This window comes from Neopsephotus bourkii, unplaced genomic scaffold (assembly GCF_033783945.1).
Source record: "Neopsephotus bourkii isolate Nb327-2 ecotype Australia unplaced genomic scaffold, CSIRO-AGI_Nbou_v1 NB_1423, whole genome shotgun sequence".
Taxonomy (NCBI): Eukaryota; Metazoa; Chordata; class Aves; order Psittaciformes; family Psittacidae; genus Neopsephotus; species Neopsephotus bourkii.
Genome location: NW_026901900.1, coordinates 4,612,377 through 4,636,775, shown reverse-complemented (window position 1 = coordinate 4,636,775; position 24,399 = coordinate 4,612,377). Strand labels below are relative to the sequence as shown.

Genomic DNA, 24,399 nt, shown 5'->3' with positions numbered 1-24,399 from the left:
TAGCAAACATTTTTGGTCATGTTAAGCCCTGTCCAAACACCTCAGGACTCATAAATTGGGTGGAAATAAAAAGTGAATTACCAGCTAATGAGGTAGTCTTTAATTTTTAAACAGAATTCTAACTTAGAATAGGCAATAAACATGCACATTTTGTTGTGAAATTGTGTCCTCAATTTTACTGTGTAGTTGTCACAGATCTTTATTATTTATTCATGTTACAAGATCAGCACAATCACTGGAAGCTTCCTAAAATGCTCATACCCAGAGCAGGTTGTCCACCTGTAAACTTGTGATACGAACTACCTTTGCTACCCACCCTTGCAACCAGAGATTGTGTGAGGGTGAAAGACAAGACGCCAAGACCCTAACATGGAAGAAGGTCCTCATAACCTTTATAAGAAAAGAGAAGATAGTATTTTTTTCTGTTGAATCACATTTTCAGATGGACTTCATCAAATCTTCCAGCAACTATTTTCTGGGTTTTTTTTTTCTTCTGAGTGTGAAGGTGCTAAGTACTGTTTCAAAGAGACATTTAAATAAGAATTCCTTTTTGTTGTGTGCTTAAATAGGAGCCTAATTCTTTTAGAAAATATCTGATTTTTAGTGCTCCAGCTGGCCTACGAAAGTGAATGAAATTGCCTGGCTGATTCAGTCTGGGCTATGTACATCACTTGACTGTGTAGGGAAATTGAAGACAGGGTTGAATAAGAAGACTGATCAGCAAATCTTGATGATTCAGCTAGGTCCTGTTTGCCAACCTATTGTATATTATCAGGCAAACAGAAGAAAGTTTTATCCCCAGGGATTCTTCTTTAGACTCTCTCCAAATGATATTCTACAGCTGAAATAACATGATGACACTCGGGACTATAAGTACTGATGCTATTACTTGAGAAATGCAACTGCATCATTTTTTTCCTATGTACCATACAGAATTTTGCTTGGAAATTTAGAGCCATTTTGCTCTTCATAATGTTGCCTTTGTCTCTTATGACACTTCCAATCTCTTTGTAACACTCTATTTCGCCGTGAAGAGGCTGAAAAACTGCAAAGCTAAATATTAATGAATGGAAACTGGACCAGGAAAGTTGTCATGGCAGACAGCCAAGTTTTAAAAGATTGTCTGCTTTGACTGTTAGACAATGCTACTGAGAAAGGCTCTGTATAAACTGTTTTATGGCTAAAATTAAACAGCAATCTGGGTGTCAGCTGATAGAAAATACCATCAGGGTTGACTTGATTGCTGGGTGATTTATTCTTTTCAAATCTACCTTGACAAAGAGAAATAATACCAGACATGTAAACAAGGACTGCAGAACTGCATTTCTTCGGTGGCTTTAAGCAAGATTCTCCTAAATAAACTCCCAAGGGAAGTGAAATTCACAGGCAGCCTCAGTAAGATACATATTCTAGTGACAGTGGGCAAGATGCTCCATGGAGCTATAGGAAAGCTGCTGCTGTTTTGGCACATTGCAGCTTTTCTGTAGTAGAATAAAAGTTTTACCCCACTTTGGAGCAATTGGCTTGGTGTGCTGAGGTACTGAACACTTCACCCTTCTGTTCCTCCTGAGATCTGAGTGGCAGAAGGGCCTGGTTCAGATTTGTAAGTTAATGTGTCTGTGGCCCTCAGTGTACACAGTTAGGTTAGCTGTCAGCCTACTAAGGATGCACTTCACATCCAGCAGCTATAATGTATGGATTGATTCAATACTTCAATACTGTATGCAAAAACTTCTTGGGCTACCTGGACACTCCTCTGGTTTGCATCAGATATAATGTTGTTTAAAGAGAGTGTAAACAACTGGGAGAGGTGGAGGGTGTAGAAATTACTGCACAGTAAGTTTGTTAGTCCAAACTCAAGAAATATGCATCTGTAGAATACTAAAATCTAAAGAAAAGAGAAAAAATCAGTTGTCAGAGATTTTAAGTCTCTGAGGCTGGGATCAATACTCCCTAAAATGCAGCTTATAGATTCAGATGCTCCATTAGGATAGCTGTATGTGCAGTACAGCTTTATGTTTCTACCATTAGAGGAGATTTAGACAATGGAGCTGAGACATGGTCCAAAAAAGAGGCATCTGCTTTAGGTTGAAATGAATCCCTACTAATGGTATTGACTAATACGCAGTGAATGAGATTTGGTGAACTAATCATAGGTGTCCAGCTCCACTATAGATGCTTTAAGATATCCAAGGTGTCTGTGTCAGGAGGATGTGACCTCCAGACCCCTGCAGTAGCAGCTGGTCTCAGGGCAAAATCCCAGAAGGCAGCTCAAAGGACCTATGCTCCTATGTGCGGGCACCTGGGCTGTGTTAAGAAGGTTATTGTGTAGTAAAAGGGAAGTTGAGAAACCTCAGGCATACTTTTCACTGTAAAAAACATAGTCTTTGAGGACATCTTATGACATACACGTTTGCCGGGTCTAATTGGTATTTGCTTGGGTTCTACAGGTGCATTTCTGCGCCAGCTTTGTCTTTCATTCTGGGCTGAGGCTTAAATCTGCATCCTGGAGTCCAGGACAAGGCACTAGAATCGTTCTGACAGATCAATAGTGATGCACATCTCTGAATCCTGATAACTCCAGACAAGATTACTTCCTGGTTCTGTGCAAGCACACAGGGCAGGTCTGCCATAGGTTAGACTTAGGGAATAAAGACTGGGCTATGGGGACAAAGGATGTGGTTTACACTTAAAGGAAAAAGGTCGTGAATAAAGTGATGCTTCTAAGGCTTAGACCTTCACTGGAGCAGGGCAGCTGTATGCTAGCCCTTTCCTGGGAGGATGTAAGGAGATTGTACACAACTACACAACCTAGCCTTTGTGAATAAGTGCAAGTTACCCTAATGGCCCTCTTTCCTGGATTATTAACACTTTCATATGTATGTGCTTATTAGTTTTGAACACAGAGGCTATTAGTAATATATTGGCAGGAAAATGCCATCAAGAGACACAAGTTTTAAAAATTATGCTAAGGTATTCTAACTTCGTTGTAATTTTTAAATAATGTTTTTGTACCACTTCTTCCAATGCTACAAGCAGGACATAGCCGCAACATTACACCTCCAAGACACAGAATTTGTATTGCATTGGTGTGAGCAACTAATAGGATTCCAGTACAAAGCACTTTAATCCGTTGCTAAGTAAGCGACAGTGTAGTAAATACGATGTGAGGAAGGGACATGGCTAACATGCCACTTCTGCTCTTCAAAGACTTGGTTTTATAATCCTCTGCAAAAGTCTTTGTTCAGGTTTCTGGAAGTATTTTTTAACTGCCCACACATGTCTTTAAATGTTGGCTCAAGCCCTACCAATGTATTTGCTGCAAAATTCCATCTATAATTGGTTATGCTTTCAGCCTCTGAAGCACCATATAATGGTATGCTGTGTTGGAGCTGTAACTATTACCTTTAATATTTGAGTAGATTAATTGCTAATGCAGCTTTAAGGACCAATAAAGTTGTCACCAGCAGATCAGTAATTTTATCATCACTGCTACATTAAGCTTCTGAGTTTGAATATGACATCTGGTCAAGTATAGTGTGTCAGCCTCATGTCTGAGTTAGGGGTAATGGATACTTGCAACCCCATTTTAATCTCACAAGTTTCAGTGCTGGTGTGGGGGTATATTGGTATGCTGTCTGCTGATCATGCTGGTGCTTGTGGATTTTTCTGGGTTTAAAGCCATATGTGCTTATGTAGCTGAGCTCTATTGCGGTTGAGGACTTAACACTTTCCTCACCTTAATCTTATACTGGGTCATTCAAGCTGGGTAGGTTTAATCCTTTTCTGTATATAATAAATCAGACTTTCGTTGTTTGGAACACTCAGGGATTCATCTGAAATATTGTTGTGCCTACATGATATAAATCTAAGAGATCCTAGGATTCCTTTATAATAGAAATAGAGCTATTTAAATACAGACTCTTGTCAGTGCAGCCTAGGTTTGGCTAGAAGAGTTCCACCAGGGGATTCTCACATAATTTGCCCAGATGCTTGGCTCTATGCTGTGGACATGTAATCCTAAGTGACACAGATCCTATCACTGAGAAGATTACCAGACTGGAAGCTCTTTGTTCACCATTAACTCATTAAAACTGCACATTATTACAGTACTGCATAATACAGTAGTCCTTGTGTTCTGTCGAAAGTGGTCCAGCACCTTTCTGTCTTTCCATAACAGTTTCCACTCGACCTGTTGGATGCCAAAGTCTCAGCCTAAAGACTCTGAATTCTGCCCAAAAGCATATTCAGAACTGAGGTGTTACACAGTGCTGATGAATAGGATGACTCTCAGCATCCTTACCCCATTGAGGCTTAACCCAAGTGTCTCAAACATGTGGAATCAAAGCTGGGAAATGGAGATCTGGAGAAATCACTTTGCTGAGGTGTTGCCTTTATCTGCTGATCTGCATAAACTGTTAAGCTGTGGGAAAGGTGTGTATGGCAAATGGACAAAAAATCTGATATTGTTGTATAAAAAATGTATGTGCTAAGGCAGGCTGGAATAACACCTCTTCTATTACTCTGCCTCCAACACTATGGGAAATTGGCTATGCTGCACTGAATAAAACACAGCTTCATCTTGTTCAGAGACCCTGGCAAAGCCACTGAGTGCATGATGATGAACATCTCTTCTGCTCACAGCTGAGTCTTTGCATGGCCAGATCATGTGCTGCCAACTCGTGATTCTTTTGTGCGGTATAAATAATGAACTATAGAGGCTGATACTTTTGCAAATCATTTAGAAACCTTATTCCCTTGATGCCCAAAGAAATCAGGCTGTTAAATTTCTGTACAGCTCATGAAAATGTTGTCCCTTTAATATTAGCGGGTTGTATTAAGTGAAAACCCTGTAAGTGTTAGTCAGTGGGACTTTGGCTTCTAAATGCCATTGTAAGTCCATTGAGATAGGATTTGTAAGAAGAGTTAACACCTTTTACTAAAGCAAATGATATCTGAGGAAAAGAGATGAGACTTTGGGGCATATAAGCCATTCTTCAGGTCATCTGTATTGTGAGTCTAGACCTTAGTTTCAAAGTGATGTACAAGCCCTTCAAAATGTCACTCAGTGAAAAGATTTACTATGTCAGACTTCTTTCTCCCCCTCCCCTTTCTAGTGCTGGTGTAAATCAGAAGTGGTTCAGTGGAGCTAGACTGTGTCAGGCTCTCGAAGAGACATGGGCTCTACAGTATATTACTGGTATTTGCTTAAACAGAAACAGTAACTCTTACCTTTTCAGCACACCTTGGACAAGTCTAAGCTCCCTGTCATTTTCCTTTCCCTAATGGTCTCAAGTCAGAAAACAGTGGATAACTCTGGCAGTGAAAAAAAACAAGTGCCCTTTAACTGAAGGATGGAAGCTAGAATATTTCTTTGGAAATGCTGTACACTGCTAAATAAGGACATGGCTATTTTTACCAAATACTGGGTTTGGAAGTTTAATTGTCTTCATTCTGCTCATAGAAATCAAAATAATACTTGTTGGCAGGATGGACCTAAAATAAAATGGAGTTGGTGTGAAAAATCGAGATGAACCAACTCTCTTTCTTTTTTCCTTTTCCTTATTTTTCCTTAAAGCAATTATAGATATGTTCTGTGACCTGTCCTCATCTTTCCCTGGCTTGTCCTCATGCTGCAAGGCTTGTCACAGGCTGCATGAGTCTCTGCTAGCCATGCGTGCAAAGGCTGCAAAGCTAAATGCAAGCTCTGAAGCTGGGTCCTATATTGTTGCCAGGGAACAGTGACAAAGAACTGCCTGAGCTCAACTCGAATTTAGGAACTGACTTTGCAATGAGCTGCTTCTGTTACGTTGGGAAGAAATTTGTATGGGGTGGGATTCCTCTCTTCCAATGGCAGGCTCTCATTTGTTAAGACTTTGACTTTGGTTTGATGGAGGACTTTGCATATGGGAGGGGAGAGCAAGAGAAGGAGACTAGTCCTTTATTTTTTATATTTATATAAAAATGGGACAAGCCTCCCTCTGGGGACATCTGCTTCTCTCCAAATATAATGTGAGCCCAGATGGCTACCTTAGACAAACACCTAACATCTGGGCTTCTACATTCTGGAATTCTTTCAAGAGGGAGAAAATGGATGACCCAGGAAACTAAAGCCCAGTCAGTCTCACCTCTGTGCCTGGCAAAATCTCAGAGCAGATTCTCCTGGAAGGCATGCTAAAGCACATGAAAAACAGCAAGGTGCTTGGTGACAGCCAGCATGGCTTCACCAAGGGGAAATCCTGCCTGACCAATTTGGTGGTCTTCTATGATGGGGCTACAGAACTGATGGACAGGGGTAGAGCAGTTGAGGTCATCTACCTGGACTTGTGCAAAGAGTTCACCACTGTCCCACACGACATCCTTGTCTCTAAATCGGAGAGACATCAATTTGATGGATGGACTACTCAGTGGATAAAGAACTGGTTGGATGGCCACACACAAAGTTGTGGTCAATGGCTCAATGTCCAGCTGGAGACCAGTAACGAATGGTGTCCCTCAGGGATCGGTGTTGGGACCGGTCTTGCTTAACATCTTCGTCGCTGACATGGACAGTGGGATTGAGTGTGCCCTCAGCAAGTTTGCCGATGACACCAATCTGTGTGGTTTGGTTGGTACGCTGGAGGGAAGGAATGCCATCCAGAGGGACCTTGACACGCTTGTGAGGTGGGCTGATGCCAACCTCATGAAGTTTAACCATGCCAAGTGCAAGGTCCTACACCTGGGTGGGAGCAATCCCAGGCACAGCTACAGGCTGGGCAGAGAAGAAATTCAGAGCAGCCCTGCGGAGAAGGACTTGGGGGTGCTGGTCGATGAGAAAATGAACATGAGCCGGCTTCAGTGTGCGCTTGCAGCCCAGAAAGCCAACCGTATCCTGGGCTGCATCAAAAGGAGTCGAAGTGCAGGTCGAAGGAGGTGATCCTGCCCCTCTACTCTGCTCTTGTGAGACCTCACTTGGAGTATTGTGTGCAGTTCTGGTGTCCTCAACATCAAAAGGACATGGAGCTGTTGGAACAAGTCCAGAGGAGGCCATGAGGATGATCAGGGGACTGGAGCACCTCCCATATGAAGACAGGCTGAGAAAGTTGGGGCTGTTCAGCCTGGAGAAGAGAAGGCTGCGTGGAGACCTCATAGCAGCCTTCCAGTATCTGAAGGGGGCCTATAGGGATGCTGGGGTGGGACTCTTCATCAGCGACTGTAGTGATAGGACAAGGGGTAACGGGTTAAAACTTAAACAGGGGAAGTATAGATTGGATATAAGGAAGAAGTTCTTTATTGTAAGGGTGGTGAGGCACTGGAATGGGTTGCCCAGGGGGGTTGTGAATGCTCCATCCCTGGCAGTGTTCAAGGCCAGGTTGGAAGAGCCTTGGGTGACATGGATTAATGTGAGGCACCCCTACCCATGGCAGGGGGATTGGAACTAGATGATCTTAAGGTCCTTTCCAACCCTAACTTTTCTATGATTCTATGAATGTAGAATTCCTCCTCCCTCTTCCTCACTGTATTTCTGAAGCCTGCATTGTGCTGTTCAAAGTACTTTACAGTTGTGATTGGTCCTTATCTCCAAGAATTGCTGATCTGACCAATCCTCTGAGGATCTTTTTCTTTGAAGGGGTTAAAAAGGGAGTTCTATCCAGAAGCAGTGATGGGGTGTTAATGATGGCTCATGGCACCCATCTCCCAACAGTGTCAGTTGTTGAAGAAATCAAGATGAGTAACAGCAAGTATGCCAGTCTATGCAGAAAACTTATTCTCTAATAAACACTGAGGACCCTGGGAGATGGAACCTGCAGCTAGAATAGCTTCTTTGCAAAATCATTTCATCCTGGTGGGATAATTCTGCAGCTGTAAGTGCATGTTCTGTATGTAAGTGTGTGCATCCTGGTCTAAAGGATTTCATGTATTCCCTTTCTTCAGTGGTGAAGGCAGTTGCATACATTTGGGGTAAGAAAGTAAACGATCAGTTCACCACTTTTGATTTTGGATCAAGCAAGTTTTCCTCAGTAGGAGAATTAAGATACTTCTTTCCTTATAGACATTTCATTTTAAATTCTCTTCTATTTGATTTAAACTTGTTTCACTCCACCAAAGGGGAAATGCTTTTCTGGTCTTTTCTTGTGAAATCAAGCTGAAAGATTTCTTCTGTCGATGCTTTTGACAGTTTTCTGAAGCATCTACCTTAGCTTTGATCTCTTCTCCCCATTAATTTTTAACACTTGTTAAAGGATTTGTTCTATTTGTGAGTTGTGAGAGGGTGTCTTAATTTATAGACAGCTCAAGTATCTCTTGGTGTAATTTCAAAGTGTAAATTTTTCCCCTTCAAGAGCTTAATTCAAGTCCTCAGGTACAAGACTGTACATGACTACTTTGGATCTTATGAAACTCTCTTGGTATGCACCTGGGAAAACTTCTGGCTGTATTAGTTATGAAGTTTAGAGCTGATTTCTCACCAAGAACTTCACACCTCAAAGAGCCCTCTTTCAAGTACAGCAAAAAATCTTGGTTTTTGTTAGAGGAGGAAAAACCCCCTCATTTATGTATCAAGAACTGGGATTGCAAAAAATACCAAAGTTATCCATACTCAAATAGATAAATTAGTAATTTTTATCCAGAAAATAGACAAAAATACAACTTGCCTTTTAGAAAACAGCAATGTTTTCCACCAACCTCTCAAATACTGTTCTTTTGAAACATTTATTGCATGTTTCTCCATGGCTTGCCTGGTTTTCCACTTAGAGAGTGTACAAGATTGCCTGGGATGCTAGTAGTAAACATGAAAATTAAATGAATCCACAGTCCAAGCTTGACTGTGTCGTATGGGAGAGATTAGCAATATTAGTAGAAGCATTCCTTAGGAGAGTCCTGAGTTCATTTTTCTGTATTTCTGCACATAAAATAACCAGTTATCTGTCTCCTGTTCCTACTCTTCAGTAAAGATGAGAAAAGTGGGGGTTTTGTTGTTTTGGGTATTTTTCCTGTTTTTCAGCAGAAAAACTGCAAATCACAGGACAAGATGCAGTTGGTTTTAACCATCTTAACTGTAATGAAACCAAGACAGGGATAAAGGGGTGGAAAGGATGCAGTTTCAGGCTGCTCTTTGAAGGGTAGTCTGCTGCATTTTAGTACCAAATCAACTTATTTTTGCTGGAGAAAATACTTTTTGACCTATGTGATGGACAAAACATCTCCTAAGCTTCATCAGCTCAATGAAAGGCCATGATGATGCTGCAATATCTTTCTGTAAAGCACTGAGGATAAAATACGGAGGTTAAGAGATGACCATGCATCACATCCCATGGGAGGAGGATCAGAGCCCCTCTGATAGGGTCTGGACTGATTCTGTGCAGCCAACATACTCCTGCAACCCAGTAGCCTCTCTCACAGGGGAATCGGGCATTTATGTGTAACCTTTGACATGAGGTGCATTGCCTGGGCAGTGTGTATAGGTTAAAACAGCAGGAGCAGACTCTATCACCCTGCCACATACTACCTAATAAATTGCACATCAGAGATGTGCTTTAAAGATGCTTTTCAGCTGTAAAATTCACATCAAGACTTCACCTGTTCCCCTGCTTTCTTCTGCCCTCCCTTCCATTTTCTTTTCTCCCCCCCTGCTCTGCCCCCATGCCTGTGATGTTTTATATCAAAGAGCCTTGGTTGAAATGAAGCTTTCCTTCACACCCTCAGCCTTTGCTTTTTTCCTTCCAAACTCAGGACATCAAATGCCCATGCTCTGCTCTGGGAGCATGGCACTTGCTTGTGTTTTGTTACTAGAGCATCACAAATGCACAGTTTACCTATCCTGCACTCTGCTTGCTTTGGTCCAGGTACAGAGACAGACCTATCTGGTCTGTCCCTGTATTCTGATAGGTACTACAAAGGTGAAAAGAAAGAGCTTTAAATATACCAGTGTATTGCCTCAGCTCTTTTCCTTGTTTGGCATGTTGGAACCTTCTTTTTGGGGGCAGAAATATTCTATCAGCATCTATTCACAAAAGGTTGCATTGGGATCTAGCTGCGTTGCTCCCTGTGCTAATCTGGGTTGCAAATTAAATCCTCCAGAAGATGCTACAAATGTTAATGCAAATACTGATGCAATATACTTGCCATTGCTTCCACAAACATCTCTCTTTTCTGCTTAGCAGAGAGAGGCACAGGAGACTCTGGGTATAAAGAAGCTTTCCATGTGTTTCATTGACTTCCCCTCCTTCCTTCCTCAGTCATATTTTGGCAGTCTGTGTTGGATCCTCTTTTGTGGCACAAGGTTTTTACTGTGTGCACCTCTTAGCTTGAACCCCCAAGTACAATCCCCTCTAATCTATCATTTAGCTACAAAAACATACTGTTTCTTCCCTCTTCTGCTCAAAGCTTTGTGTGTTTCTGCTTTTGCTTTCTTGTCTTGTAAATCCTTTCTAAATTTTCTGTCATCTGTTCTTCTCTGTACATGACAAATCTCTATTGCTTCATAGGGTGGGGGAGAAAACATAATGGCTACTTTTCCCATATACAGATCCTTCAAAAACTACTTGATGCTGGTCTGGTGTTCGAAGTCAGGTTGGGCAGACATGGGTGACATGTTTTAGTGTGAGGTGTTCCTGCTCATGGATGATCTTATGGTCCTTTTCAACCTGGACTATTCTATGATTCTATGGCCACAGCACAGCCATGGAAATTAAGTTACTGTTAATCTGAGTTTAAAATTGCACAAATTGAGTTTAAAAAATGCACAGTAAAAGTACGTTAAGACTGAAGTAGACACATTTCTTAAAACTACAGTTTTTCTAGGAAGAAAATCTATCATGTATAAATATATCTATTTTTAACAGATCAATTTCCCAAATCTTCACATTTAAGAGCATGAAACCTTTTGTTCTCGTACCAAGCACAGTAATGCTCCAAGGAAATCCCAATGATTAGACACTGTTGCAGTGAGTGCATGTATACTTATTGACATTTGCTAATTAAATTTGTTCAAACAAGAAGGGTATACCCTGAAGAAGGTGCAGAGTAAATGCGGGCTTCAGAAGGAGGAAGCATTGGGAGGGAATAATAGTGAGGAATATGATAATTATTTGCTTCTTGTGATCTATTTAAAAGGCAACTAAAAAAAAAACTTGCAGAAGGCTTTGAAATGCAAAATGTCCTTTTATCAATGGCTTAAGATCTACCCTGAGCAAGCAGGAGAATCCCAGCCTTGTGTATCCTGAAAAGTTAAAGCCATGAGATATCTGAATTTCAGCACGGGTGCGGAGTAAGATATATATTGGCAAAAGGAAGCTGAATCAGTTTATATCATCTTTCAAAATGAACACCTATAGGAAAGTTCCTGTTTCTTGTGATGTAATTATTGGTCAGCAATTTCATATTGAAACAGTTTACAGTAAAGCTGTTAAAATCAAAACTTGTTTTTCTTCCCTGTTCAAGAAAGGGGTGGTTTTCATTGCATTTTGTGCCTTTAAATATAGCCTTTTAAAAAATTTAAAGCAGTGAAAAATCCCTTTTCAGTGTTTCCATAAAAGATGAAAAATCCTTTCTTAGGTATGACACTGAGCTGAGCAGTGTGCAATAGCACTTGCACATGTACAGTCCTCCTCTGTCTTACTTTTAAGTATTGTATCTTTTCCTCCTTTTCTCTCCTTTCACTCTTTTCACTTAGATATGAGTCACTGAGTCACCTGAAATAGCTGCTATGGCCTCCCTTTGTAGACAGCACAGACAAATAAGCAGCTTTGGAGCATAGGTCAACAATTTCATGCACCTTTTTAGGATTAAATTAATTTGAAGTCCTATTTCTAATTAAATGGGAAGCTAAATAACTGCCATTTACATGTGGGAGTAAGTGATCTGATGGATATCATGCAAGTTGCCTTTATCTCCCTACCATTGAGGACATGTCCAATATAGTTCAAGATGTAATTTCTCTTGAACTAGGCACTGGTAGCTGGTGCTTTTTCAAGTCCCTTATTATCTCTTGTCAATATGGAGAGTCAATATCATTCATGTCCCTGAGCAATATTTCCTGTGTAAGAAAATTTGTATCTGACTAAGCCTATGAAGCCTGCTGTCTCTGAACTAGGACAAAAGACGTGTCAGTTTTAATACTAACACATTGTTGGAATGTTCCCTACGTCTCTAGTGCTGCCACATTTTACTAGCTTAAGCTGAGTACTTTAGGTTCATGAAATTGCTGTCACACGCTGTATAAATTTGCCTTTGCCCATTCTAGAGATGTAAAACACATCAGATGGATAGCACCAAGAGTGAGAAGAATTTTTCTTGACAGACAACTGTGCTTCCTAATTTGGGGCTATTGAGGTTTCAAATCAGTGTTCAAAATGAGACAATAAACTGGGAGGGGAGGTTGATACCCCAGGAGGGTTGTGCTGCCATTTGGAGGAAGCTCAACAGCTTGGAGGGATGGGCTGACAGGAGCATCACAACGCTCATCTAAGTGAAATGCAGAGTCTTAAACATGGGGAATAATAACCCCACGTGCCAGCAGTGTGCCCCTGCAGCAAAACCAGGGCCATATGAGGTGGAGTAGCCAGCAGCTCAAGGTAGGTGATCCTTCCCCTCTGCTCAGCATGGGGGAGACATGTCTGGGGTTCTGTGCCCAATTCTGGGCTTTCCCAGTATGAGAGAGACATGGACATACTGGAGAGAGTCCAGCAAAGGATCATAAAGCTGATGAAGGGGCTGAAGAATTTGTCAGGTGAGGAGAGGCTGAGAGGGATGGGACTATTCAACCTGAAGAAGAGAAGGCTCGGGGTAGTGGGTCTTATCAGTATGTGTAAATACCTGATGGGATGGACTAAAGAAGAGGGACCCAGGCTCTTCTCCACAGTTCCCAGTGACAGGACAACACAAAAGGCACAAACTGAAACACAGGAAATTCTATTTAGATATAAAACTTGTTTTGCGGTGGAGGTGACTGAGCACTGGCACAGGTTATCCAGAGAGGTGGTGGAGTCTCTATTAGGTATTCAAAACCCACCAGGACATAGCCCTGAACAACCTGCTGTTGGTGATCCTGCTTTGCGCAGCAGGTTGGACAGCATCATCTTCAGAGGTGTCTTCCCACCTCAAGCATCCTGTGACATGATGAGCAAAGCTCAAGGTGACATGCTGAGGCCAACCAAGCTTGTGCTTCACAAGCAGAGTAAAGCCTGCCTTTGGCAGTCTGCTGGCAGCATATGCTGACACTGTTTCATTTTCGAGAGCATCCTCCTGGGACTTGCACTGGCAGTCCTGCCACTCTGAGATGCAGGACACAAAACCAGGTGATTTGATTCCTTTTGGGCTTCCACCTATGGGTGAAGGTCTTCATGCATGTCAAATCTGTGCTCAGGATCAAGTTTTGCAGACTGCAGATGCCTTTGCTGCAGCAAAAGACTGAATGGAATCCTCTTTCATTCGACTAAACATAACAGGTTTTGAGAATCCCTTTAGAAATATGTTTAATGCAACTGTTGCCTAGAAGAAAACGATCCCACCAAGTGGCAGAGGCTGATTTATACATTGCACGGAGCTCTGTGCTACCTGTAACTTACTTCATTGTTTTAACTCCTCTGCAACATGCCTTCAGCCGGTCCTCCTGAATGTGCACTGCATAGCAAATCAGTCTATACAAAGCTTTCCATTTCCACAGGGACAGAGGCTGCAGACATTCCAATGCATAACACAATACGGACTTAAACCTCTCTCTCCATGTATTAGATACTCTCCATTTATTCACTAGAGCTGGGAGTGCAGCAGGTGGTATAGGGAGAACTCCTGCAATTCTCACTGCCATATTCTTTTATGAAGATTAATGAGCAGAGAAGTGAGCGGGAGAGTCAGCAATCTGTTAAATCGGGGTGTTCAGGCCTGTTTGTAACAAGCAAATATGTCCGGGGACAAAGTGATACAGATGAGGGGTGTTAAAATATGCTCACTGATTTCTGAGATCTGCAAACAAAAATCCTGCTGTAATCTGTCATTCATTTTGATTATGGATTACAACCAGCAGTAGAATACATCTTTGGAGGGTTTTCTTTTACTGCCGGGGTGAAATGCAGACTCTGTGGACTGAAATAAGCTCTTTTATTTCAACCATGGAATGAGAAGAGGAGAATCTTTTGGAAGCTTCAAGGTTTTGGGGTTTGTTTTACCTTTTTTTTTGCAAGCAATCATTAAATTTAAAAGATTGAAACTAGGTGAAACATGATCCCTTTTTAATAAAAGGCCTGTTTACATGAAATGCCTAAATTGTTTCTCCATGCTGCAAACCAAACTGCTTGCTTTAACGTCTGCAAGACCAACACTTGACATATTTGGTGAGTTCAAAGGTTGCAATTAAAATAATGTATGTAGTGTCTCTGACACTGAATATTTCTTGCTTAGCTGCTTGCAAAAGCTGTGCTTCATAGTTAACAGAACCAAATTATACTTATATAGGCTGGAATAATGCTATGCCCTCTTAAATGAGAATTCCCTGAGTGATTACCATTGCAGAAAGCAGAGGTGGAGCTGGGCAGACAGGCATTCACCCTCTCCTTCATCTCGCTAGCTCCTAGCTCCGATGGAGATCCATGGTGGCACTGCTCATGTATAAACCCCAGGTCAGCTCTCTTGGGTACCAGGGCAGGGCATTCCCACCACCTCAGCGCTCACCCTGTCTGATTAGCTCCTCAATAGGTACAGTGAAGCACTGTGAACTGCAAGAAGTCCCATTAGAGCCAGTGGCCAGGCATGGGCAGTAAAGGACCATTCCTTGATTACATCGCATAAATGGAAGAGGACTGTTCACCCTAGGATTAGGCTAGGAAGGGTCAGGGCAGTCTCTTCTTTAAAGAGTATTCTATAGCAGAAGGAAAGGGACCCAGACCATGTTGTTGTGGTTTAAAACCAGTCAGACAGCTCGTTCAGTCACTTCCCCCCCACACACTATTTTTCCCTCACCCTACTCCTGGAGTGATGGAGAGGAGAACTGAAAAGAATGCAACTCCCACGGGTTGAGATAAGAACAGTTTAGTAACTAAGGTATAACACAAATCACTACTGCTACCACCAATAATAGTAATGATAAAGGAAATAACAAGGGAAGAGAATACAACACCTCGGCACCAGCCGACCGATAACTCACCCCCCCGTGCACGACCAAGCACCGACCGATACCTCCTCCAACCCTGCAGTCCTCGCCCTTCCGGGTCACCCCAGTTACCTCCTGGGCATGACGTGCTGTGGTGTGGAATACCTCTTTGGTCAGTTTGGGTCAGGTGTCCTGTCTCTGCTTCCTCCCAGCTTCCCTCCTCCCTGGCAGAGCATGAGGCTCACAAAGTCCTTGGTCAGACTAAAACATCAGCGTTATCAATGCTGTTCCCAGCCGAAAGTCAAAACTCAGCACTGCACCAGCTACTAAAAAGGAGAAAAATGACTGCTACTGCTGAACCCAGGACACATGTGCATGTGCAGGGCAATTTGTTCCCTTAACTGGATGGTGATCTTATTCTGAATTTGAAATTATTAAATTCACTAGTTCAGAGAGGGAAGGCACATTAACTGATGCCTGGGAATGTGAAGGTTTCTGGTCTGCTCACATCCTCCTGCAAGCAGTATCAAAGGACACAAATCAGTGTCTGTATCTTCTCTTGTTGGTGAATAGATGTCTCTTTTCTTGTGAATTTATCAGACTGGTTTTGTTCTCTGTCTTTCAGATGGGGACCTGATATTAGGGCTACCATGGGCCCATGTTAGGTCATGTGCTGCTTTTCAGCAACGTGGTACAGGTGTAAGATATTGTTTTTTGCTTCCCCTTTTCTGCACAGTGAGCAGTTATTGTGACAGCTGATTTTTTTATCATTCATTTTCCTAATGTTCATAACAGAAATTGCAGAGAAATTCTGACATATGTGGCTTATAACTGTTACAGATACTTGCTTTCAAAAAACACCTCTTGAAATAAAATCATTTATATGGTCAAAGAAACATTAATTTCATGAGGTGGATGATAGAAATCTTCCTTTATGGCACTTCAGTTCAGTGGCACAAGTATATAGACTAAAATATTTATGTATGTGTGGATACTTATTTCAAAACGAAGAATTTTTACTGCCATCTGTACCAAAGTGATAAGTTAAGGTTGTAAAATAGGAAATTAATCCCATGTAATTAATTTTTCATTGTCTGTATGTGCATATGTGTGCTTTATTGCCTCTTTGGTAGGCAGAAACAAAAATATGCACAGTTTTACCTATGGGCAATTCAATATAGTAATGAGACTTTTCAGGTATGAAAATGCATCTCGCTTCGTTCTCACTCCCTGTTGCAAGAATGGGAACCGACTCCAAGTGAGGTGTTGACTCAAAGCCTGTTCTTCATGAGGGGAGAATGAAAACCATGGTGTATGTTTCCAGTTAGCTCTCTATTGTTACCTGTGTTGAATGATGTAGCTTTGACAGACAAAAAAAATCAAAGCACCCTTTTACACCTGCTTAAATACTGGACTCCTCTAGACTCAAGCACCTCTTTTATACCTTGACATATATATAGATATGACGATTTACAAATGCGATCTATTTTTCATTCCTTTGAGTTCACATCAGATGATATATTTCTGGTTTTTTTACCTGTAAGAAGTAATGAATGGAGAGAACTGTGACTATCTGCATTAATTGCTGAAGAGAAATGTTGTTCTGCCCCATTTTATAAGAGATGCATCGAAATAAGGTCACAGCAAGCTTGGGTGACCTATGGGAGTCCCTGTAGATCGGACTGTCTTTGCTGACTTCTTTGAACCTCATACTGTATTGAATTGAATGCCATCTTCAGTTTTAACATAGTCTTCAGAAGACCATTTAACTTCTTCAATAATATTTTTGGGTTGAGAGCAATGCTTAGCTTCACAAAGGAATCATTTTGCAGAGAGAGATGGCAAATATTAACCTTTAAAAGCATAATGATTTCTTCCCCTACTTCATTGCAGACTACTGTTGATTAGCACCAGGGGCTGATGGAGCTGTTACATTCATAGATTATTGCTGTTACTGGATACCTTGACGTTTCTAGACACATATCCCTGGGGAATGGGCACGAAGATAAGTCTGGCAGAGGTATATTAAGAACTCTTTGTGCATGGTCATTCATACCTTTCTCTGATGTGTCAGATAGCTTGCACACTGAACACAATGGGTTTACAGTATGATCAATGATTGATCTTAACAAGCAAAGCGCTTCCAGTTTCTTTTGTTATTCTCTTCTTTTGCTGAAGAGAAGGCAATAATGCTGTACCTCCTGTAAAATAGATCAACATGGTTTTCAGGTATAGCTTCCCTCAGAAATTACATACATTTCTTGCTGTCTCTAGCTGTTGCTTATAGGAAATCTTTGAAACAGATTTAATGTTACTGTATCATTTGTCTTCCCCTGAAACTCTCCCTGCCTTGCTGCAGACCTCAGTGTAGCATTGCATGTTCCCCACGTGAATGGGGATGATTCCAAGCTCCGATCATATTTCCATTTGCACTTCTAATGCAGCAGTTCATCTATCAATTACCCCCTGCCACCTTGTGTCTCTTCAGAAGTCAAGCCTTTGATACCTCTTTCCAGGGAAGCCCATGGAAACTCTGAAAACCCTTCTCTGGATATGCCCAAAGGATACTTGAGAATTTTATTGCACTTTATATCCCAGATGAAAAAGCCACCTAAAGATGCTCATATGCACCTTAGACGGATCAGTGACTCTGATCTGCTGCTCCCCATTTTCATATGACCTTTTCAAGAAAAAACAGGATGTCAGGAAGTCTAATGATAACAGCTAGGGGTCTTCCAGCACGTGGGCACAATGTAATAAGCTATTAGGTAAAGTGCTTATTGCAATAACTTTTATGTGGTCAGTGACAATGATTTAAATGGATTCTTCTCTTTTCATCGTATTTCTCTCATTTGGATGTACTAAATAAAGAGAACAAGTCCATTAGAGAAAAAGGAGGCAGAAATCCAGGCTCCTTCAGCTATGAATAAAGCCTGAGTAGTAAATTGGAGTGGCAGGAGGAAGAGAATTCCAATTTGATTTGCAAATTGACTCTCTTCCACTCCCATTTGCAGAAACAAGGCCTATATGCCCAGTAAGCAATTGCTGCTCAAGGTAAAGCTCAGCACCACAGAGGGTTTGCTGGCAGCAAATGAAAGCAGCATTGCCACTCTGTTACATATGCCAGCTCTAATAAATCTGTGGATTACTTTCCCAGCTGCCACAATTGAGCCAACTCAAAACCATATGGTTCTCCTTTCTTAAACATTGCCATTTCAAAGGAGCATGACCACTTCCCTTCCACACTCATTTTTGTTCTGAGGAGAGCTCCACAACAAGGAATCATAAATACAGGAAAAGTCTGTGACTTTATTTATCCCTATTGCCTCGTCCGGCTAACGGCATCAGATCAGAATTGCATTTTATTGGTCTTCTTGCAATTTCCTTCTGTTTACAGTTTGCCCTCTGGTTCTCTTTATGAACTGGAGTGTGGCACAGCATGTTCATCTGGCTCATTTATTTGCAAGGAAGAGTCCCTGGGATGTATTCTGAATCGTATTTGTTATAATCCTAGAGAGTCTTATGAAACAATTTAGTGGTTCTTGGGCTGCAAAGGGGATTTGGGTTTGGGGATATATTATTTATCTTATGTTTCCCAAGTCTCAAAGATACACTCTTACCCATTAAGCACTAATCTCCTTCTGTAAGTGTGCTGGGGCCTGACCCAGCTGCTGTTCCCTTACAGATAGCTCTCACTTCTGCAAGTAGTCTTCGTGGCTTATAGAACACCCCCCCTTGTGTGAGTAAGAGATATAGGACAAAGACGAGGAAAAGACTGAGATACATTGGGGATGGTTAATCTGTTCATCTGCAGGGCAACATATACCCTCCCTCTTGAAAGAAATCTTTAAAGTCTCTTATAACTGGCAATACTAGAATGAAGGGCCCCACTCATATGAGAGTGGAGGCAACTTGGATGGTCAGTGTGGCTGCTACATTGGCAGATTCTTTTCTCAGGAGTCATGAGCTTCCCATTGGAACAACTAAACAGAAGATATATTCCCTTTTGAACTACCATACTTTAAAACCTTTTGTGTTAATGTGAGTAGAATTAACAATTCAAGATCTAGAAAAAAGTCCATATTTAGTCCTAGTTCTGCAGTGCTTTTTAACACTTTGGGTACTTTAGTTCAGCTTTTTCTTTTGCCTTTTTTTTTCTCAAGTAAGAAAAGCTTAACCTAAATCTTGATACCAAGATAATCTGCAGGCTGAATACAACAATACAGGAAAGTTACTTACTTGCATTTCCAGATACCTGCATTTGGAATAAAGCCTCTTTATAGCAACATAAGCATTCCCAAGTTGGAGAGCTTGTACACTTTGACCTAAATCAATACCATTAAAGTAGTTCAATGCTTTTATGGAGACAAAGGCATTCTTTAGCAGGGCAGTGACAGATTTCATTAAACTTGCTGTGTTTTCATCAGGTAATCGCTGTACAAACCATTTTCTGTTTTACCAGTGCTGTGTCTATCCTCTCACCTTTCATTTTGTGGTCCTGATTCTTCTTCCCCCGCTGATCAAGAGGCATCACTCTAAAGAAGTCTTTCTCTCTTTAATATAGTAGGCAGATAACTAGATTTCTTATTTTTTTCCTATCATTCACCTGTGGCTTTGCCTATGAGGTAAGCAATGACTTGACTTACCCTCTTTCCAAGTAGTGTAATAGAGGCTGAGGAGTCTTTAAGAACATGAAGTGGAAAAAGCTGCACCAACTTTGATTCTTTTGGCAGGCAATTTTATTCGTTAAAAGACTAAGCTCAGTTCCAAAGTCTTCCTTCTGGCGTACAGGATGTCTGTGCTTGTCCAAAGTCTAAAGTATATATATATTTTTTTTTTTCATCAGGAAGTAGCTTTTTCTTTTTGTTGTCTCATACCATCTGATGAACTTAAGACCTAGACTCACGAGAAGGTCACATTCAGCGATACAGTTGTTTGTAAGACCAGAGAAGGGCTACAAGGATGGTCTGGTGCTGGAGCATCCCCTGTATGAAGACAGGCTGAGAAAGTTGGGGCTGTTCAGCCTGCAGAAGAGAAGGCTGCGTGGAGACCTCATAGCAGCCTTCCAGTATCTGAAGGGGGCCTATAGGGATGCTGAGGAGGGACAATTCTTCATTAGGAACTGTAGTGACAAGAGAAGGGGTAACGGGTTAAAACTTAAACAGGGGAAATTCAGGTTACATATAAGGAAGAAGTTCTTTACTGTGAGGTTGGTGAGGCAATGGCACAGGTTGCCCAGAGGAGTGGTAAATGCTCCATCCCTGACAGTGTTCAAGGCCAGGCTGGACAGAGCCTTGGGCAATGTGGTCTAGTGTGAAGCCCATGGCAGGCAGTTGGAACTGGATGATGTTAAAGCTTTTTCCAACCCATACCGTTGTACGATTCTATGTGGCTTGTTTCTGAGCTAGCAGTTTTGGACAGTGCTACAGAATAACAATGTTATAAATGAGGATCCTGCAAAGGAATGATCTTGTGCTGAGGATGCTGGGATGGGGTTTGCAGGAATTCCTGTTTCTGCCACCCAGTGCCTGTATGGTCTTTGGAAAACTCACATAAGCTATTTCCTTTTTCTCAGCATTTGTTAGTATTAATTGACATTGTTCTGCTTATATTATAAACCTATTAGAGAAACATTTGCTTAGTCCTCTGTGAATGCCTTGTACACCTAGCTCTCAGCTGTGGGTTCTACAAATGATGGATTTAGATTTGCCTTTACTATTTTCCCTAAAATGCCTTGGCCACTTATGACTAAAACTCCCAGCAAATTGTTGAACTGCAAGGACTGAAACTGAAGTCCAAGATGGCCTGAACTTCCATGTTTTGGACACCCCAAAGGGAAAAAGCAACACAAAACAACAAAAGCACGAACAAGGGGAGCTTTGATAAACTGAAATACTGCAGAAAAAGATGAGCATGTGAAAGGTGGGAGAACCACACAGAGACTGGTCAAACTGCTCAGAAAAAAGACCTGGATCTGGCCTTACTGGGTGGCTTAGCCAGCTCTGTTGTTCCCAGTGGGGCCCCACTTTCACATCTGAAAAGACCTGGGGCAGAAGCAGGAATTACTTGAGGACCAAACTCGGTTGTGCAGACTGTTCAGTTTTAGGTGTCCTCATTTCATCTCCAGGTACAGAGGCAATAATGAGACAGGCAACATGTGTAGCTCGTGGCTGCTGTTGAATACAAATTTCTCTTATAAAATGGAGCATCCCCCTGCAAACCTATCTCCTCCAGAGTCCTCTCCTGTATCACTAAGGCATCGTGTTACTTGGTTAATTCAGACAGCAAGGTACGAACCCTCCCCCATTAAGCACATCAGAGATGTTACTGCATCTTCAGGGACATCCTATTGCTTCGGGCAGATAAACTCTTTAAGGCAAATATATGGGACCAAACCCATCCCTGTTGCAATTCCATTGAAGTCAACAGGGTTTTATACCTGAGAGAGATGTGAAGCTTATTGCATAAAGGCAGATTTTTTCCCGACTTCCTTTCATTTATCTCTCTATGAATTTGAAATGAGCTCCTCTGCTCATGATTTATTTATGTTGAGCCATACATTTAAACTCTGGGGTTTCCTTTTTTTAAACATCATGTCCTTTTGCACTATTGTTTCCCCTGGAAATGCTCGAATGATTAGCCAGCAAAAGGAAAATGTTGTGGGACAGCATTAGCTGACATTTTCCATTCTCCCAATTAAGCCCAATAAGGTGACTCCACGGTTTGGATTTCTTTTTATTCCTTAGCTCTCCAAGGAGGAAACTTTCACCATTAATGGAAAGGTTGTTGTATGTTAAAGGGGAGCAGCATCCTGCAAAGCTGTCCTTGAAACTCTAACCACAGGTCTGTCCTAGCACCACTGAAATCACCTCAGCTGATCTCAGAATGTATTTTTCTTACTAGAGTGGATTTTGCAGGTAAGGGAAACAGTTGTGGAGCCACAGATCAGGTTCAAAGCAACATTTAAGCCTCCTGTTATCCATGAATTTGCAAAGTGTGAATCTTTCATCCCCTTTTCCTTCCATCTAAGCTCACATAGATATTGGCTTACAGAGAAATATTTCTCTACAACAGAAGGAACCAAATAAATATTGAAAAGGAGTGAAGACTGGGGGATATGTAGGAATATAAGGAAAGGCTTTAGGGTACAAGTGCATGGCTTTGCATGGGTGTGATATCCTTGATCAGCGTGTAAAGTCCAATTTCAGCACGCTTCTCAAGCCAAGCAGAGTCCTATAAATCTTCCCACCAGTCCTCCCCTCTCAGGAATCAGCTCATTTTGAAGGATTTCTTTTCTGTGTTAAATTTTTCAATTCAGGCAGAAGTTTTTCAGGAGGTGAAAAGAAATCCCAGCATTAAACTCTGTTCCGGAGCCATAAGAAATGTAGTGTCTCCGTCTGGGAGTGCCCCAAAGGTACCATTTGAGTCAAAACCTTCTTCTGAAGATGTATGTCCTGAAAATCATCAGAGCAGAACTGCTCAAGCCAGGTGTCTGTATTACCTTCTATAGTAGTGCAGACAAATATATACTACTATACTTCTGTAAACTGGCCCAGATTCACCAGTGTTTCAGTAAGGCTTGATCTGGTTGTTAACGCATGTAACTTGTGTGTTGTAGAGATGTTGAAAGTCTTCTAGGTGTCTCTTAAATGGTGGCGTGTGTCCTAGGAATATCATACCTTAGGACCACGAGGTGTCTGCTGCTTGGCAGTTATCAGGAGGGAGAAACAACAAGTACAAGAGGGGTTTTTTTCTGAGCAAATCAACCAGTGTTGATATGAACAGTATGGCAGGAATCAGTTCTCGAGATGTATAAGCCAGGATGAAGGCTTACCAAATGCATTTGGGATTTAGCAAGGAGGTGGTGCTTTTTAGCAGAAAGTTGGGGCAGACAAGAGCAGAAATCGGGACAACCAGGTGGAATGAGACTTGGGAAATAAGTCAAGTAGGAAGACAGATTTCTATAGAATTTCAGTATTTTGACCAAAGCTGGCAGCCCAGTGACTTCTCTGTCAGTTTTTTATTACCAGTGCTTAGCAAGGCTCATTCGGATGCTGAGCAGGGAAATCATGACCCAGTGCAGTCTCTACAATATATATGCTTACATGTGAGTTATTTGTCTCAACACCTTGTATTATCAGAGGAGAGAAACAGATGTTTCAAGGACCCGACTCATTTCATCCCAATTTAGATAAAATAGGACAAGACAGTTCATGACCTAAACACTCCTGTTTCCATTAAGAGAACAGGGAGCTCAGGCAGCCGGCTTGGTTCAGCTGGGAGCATCCCTTTCCAGACTTGTGTTATGAAATTGTCTTTTCCTTATGCAATAAAATTTGCAGAGAAAAACAGGTTATGAGTATCCTGCCTTGTGCCATAGGTCACAGAGGCTGGTTTAAGTGTGTGCAATGCCTGCTTTAAATAACGACATTTGTACTTACACATGACTCCAGGAAATAGCTTTATCTCATCCTTTAGACGTCTCTCTCTATAAGAAGCTGGGTCTTCGCTGACAAAGAAAAGATTTAGTGGGTGTTTAGTGTAACTGATTATCTGCTGATTCAATCAATTATGTGAACCTGAAGCCAAAGAGAACATTAGGTGGCTTTATGCTGGTACTCCAGCTGCTCTGTTACTCGACCCTGTGACATGTTTGCTATCTGGTGTAAATATTTGCATCTGTCAGAGAAACCTGGCCTGTCCCCTCCTGCCAAATTGTTCTGCTACAGAGACTGAAATCCTCTTTATTAGTTTGCATGAGGGCAAGCACAACCTGTTCAGAATTCAGGTGGAATAAACTGAGTGGACAAAAAAAGAAATCTGTGAAAAAATAAATGCTGGGTCAGCTTGAAACGCAGCTGGAAGGTTTTCCAAGGCAGAGCCTATTCAAAGCCTGCTCTTGCCTTTAGTGGCCTTTCTATTCTGTCTTTACACAGTTGACCTTTTGTACTGAAGTTGTTATCCCAGTTGCATGGATGTAAAAGCGAAGAAAATGAGGCTGACAGTGATCTTGTGTGAAGTAAATTGCAAAGGCAGGTATCGATGAGGAAAATGATGAGCAATTCTGCATTGGAAAGGCCTTGGGAAGTGAAATTCCTTCTCTGTGGCAAGTCATTCGTCCCTGCAGAGTAAACAGCCCAACCACACAGGTGTTTCAACCAACTGCATCAGTTATGGTGACCTTTCGCTGTTAATGAACGGCACTGAGGCTTTAGCACAGCAATTCTTGGTGCATTTCACTTCAGCTCCCTGGAGAGCCAGGCAGACATTTTCATATATAAACTACTGCATATGTTTCAGGGGTATCACCCATCAAAAGAGCACGACCAAAT

The 24,399-nt window shown here is 41.7% G+C and overlaps 1 protein-coding gene across 2 annotated transcripts in view; it reads left to right on the top strand.

The window, feature by feature from the left end:
* Positions 1-24,399, top strand: part of FRMD4A (FERM domain containing 4A) — a 374,382-nt gene that overhangs the window by 17,991 nt on the left and 331,992 nt on the right. The gene's annotated exons all lie outside the window — the stretch shown is intronic.